Consider the following 2,788-nt stretch of genomic DNA (forward strand, 5'->3'; position numbering starts at 1 on the left):
GAACCCTTTGTGGTCTCGCCGGCTCTGTCTGCGTCCCTCTATCTGTGGTGGTAACCTCCCACTCGCTGCCGCTCTCGTACTGGCAAGCCTTGTCGCTAGTCGTTGTGGAGTGCTGTACGGCCTGCTCCTTACTGGCAGCTCGGCACTGCGTTCCTCTTCTTATATTGTTCCTCTTCTTCTTATAAGTTCCTCTCTTATTATACCCGTGCCGTCGGTCTACTGGCGGCTCGGCACTGCGTTCCTCTTCTTATATTGTTCCTCTTCTTATAAGTTCCTCTCTTATTATACCCGTGCCGTCGGTCTGCGTGGCCTGCTCCTGGGCGGCAGGCCGCTGTGGTGATGGAGGCAGAGGAGAGAGGCGATCTGGGAGCTCCCACGCTTGCGTCGGTGAGGTGTATCTTCTCACCCGTATGTCCCAGGGATGCAGCAAACTCCTCGGCGGCCGCGTCCGTCTTAGAGGTGGCAGATTTATCGGCGTTAATTTCCAAGGGACGAGGACGAAGCTGACCCTCCTTGGTGGCGAGGCTGGCGGATCCTGGGATACCCGGAGTTCTCGTATGGACTCTGGTGAACGGGGCGTGAGAAGCGGTCTCGGGATTCGACTCCTTTGTGCTGATATATCTGCTCAAAATTGCGCGCCTTCTGCGTAGTGTATAGCTTCGCAGAGCGAGACGTGCTACCGAGGCGTGTGGACATCGGCTCTTATATGCCGCGCGCTGTAGAATCCATTCTGCTCGCGGTTTGCTTCTCGCGTGTTTGCGCCGCGTAGCGGCGCTCCGCGTTACGAGTTTTGCGCGCGGGCGCTCGCGTGGGTTTGATCCTCACGTGCTTGCGCCACGTAGCGGCGCTCCGCGCAACGAGTTTTGCACGCGGGCGCTCGCGCGTAGTGCGGCGAGCGCTTTTGCAGGCGCTTGTGGTGGCTTGTGGCCGCCACATATATTATTAAAATATTAAAAAATATTAATATTTCAAAAATATAAAAATTTATTAAAAAATAATATTAAAAATATTAATTTTAAAAATCAGGTTATACAGGGTGTCCCAGAACATATTTTATAAGACATTTTCTTCTTTATCACAATTTTATTTAAAACATAATTTTATGCTATAAGATAAAATAGTTAGCGACTCATGCGGCGGTAATCACCCGTCGGACGGTCAGCTGCGCTCGCGGTGCGCCGCGCCGCTCCTGCCTGCCTTCTATACTCGACGCGTGATTTACTATTTCTGCTTATAACACAAGAACTACGCTTCAAATCAAATTTTGGTAAAGGAAAAATTGTCTTAAAATTATGTCAGAAATACGTCATTTTACGGACGGAAGGTTGTTCTGGGATACAGGGTGTCCAGTCGCGACCGCCCCATAGCTCAAGGGCAGATAGAGGAAGTGAAACCGAATAGAAAAGTCCTGTACCATTTTGCGATTTTCAGAATAATTATTGAGAAATTAATTTACAAAGATCAGCAAATCCGACGCGAGTATCAGTCCGCCGTAAAAAATGGCGAGAAGGATAGCCCACTGCTAGGCCGGTCGCTAAATAATAATAAAACTATTCTATTGTTCTTATCAACATTTCTCGTCTATGTCCCTGGTAACCGCGAGGCAATGGCGCCTATTTATGCCGCGCGCGCTTAGGGACCGACCTAGCGGTGGGCCATCTTTTTTTCGGCGGGCTGATATTCGTGCTGATTCGTCTATCTTTGTTAATTAATTATCACGAAAATCTCAAAATGGTACAGGACTTTTCTATTCGGTTTGATCACCTTTATCTTGTTATAGCCCCAGAAAAGGCTATAGATTTAATTAATTAATGAATATATATATATATATAATTATATTGATGTAGGAATGCATCGCGAGCGAAGCGATAATCGCGCCAGCCGCTGACGCAGCGAGCCACGCGCGCCCGAGATCGAGCGCGAACGCGAAACCGGAAAGTGCTCTCGGAGACACACCGGAAAGGTGTCGCCGAATTGCTAAAAGTACAAGCGAGGAAATTCGACTTTGAACTTCCTCGCCTCCACTAAAACGCGAATTTAGCAACATAACCATATTTGGTCATGTTGCTAAAGGATCCCCTCCGAAAAACCATACAGTTTGGAGGGAAGAACAGCACCCGCCGCGATGAAGCGACGGGCAGTCGTTGATCAGATCCTAAGGAGGAATAATCGTCACGGGCAACCGTTAATCAGAACCGAACGAGTAATAATCGCCACGAGCAGCTGTTGACCAGATTCAACAGAGTCATACACGAATGACTAAGAGATATACGCGCGCCTGAGATAAGCCGACGCGTATCAGACTACCTATGCGACAGAGCGTACGAGAGATACCGTTCTCTCACTTCAACCGATATTAAACGCGAGTGACATAACGTTCGCTGGGAGCAGCGACAAAATACCAACCCATTGAGTCTATCTAACTGTTATTTATTATAATAAAAGGAAGAAGCAAGCACATATAAAAAAAAGAACTTTATTAAAATAAAGAGAGGCCATTGCCCGCCGTATCCCCAGCCTTCCCTACACGAATCCCGAAAAACTCTGTGCCCCCTCACGGAGGCACAACAATTTGGTGGCAGCGGTGGGATCTTGGGAACACCCCCGGTGGATCTTAAGGAGTTGGCACCTCGACCGTCGTGCAAGACCTGCAATAAAATAAGGAGTGCATAAACAGGCAGGCACGTCAGAAAGTTAGCAAACACTGACGGACAACAAAAAGCCAAGGAAAAACCACATGCAAAGCAGACGACCACGGACTACGAGATAAACAGAGCATCGCAGGATT

This window comes from Anoplolepis gracilipes, chromosome 13 (assembly GCF_047496725.1).
Source record: "Anoplolepis gracilipes chromosome 13, ASM4749672v1, whole genome shotgun sequence".
In the NCBI taxonomy this organism is placed as follows: domain Eukaryota; kingdom Metazoa; phylum Arthropoda; class Insecta; order Hymenoptera; family Formicidae; genus Anoplolepis; species Anoplolepis gracilipes.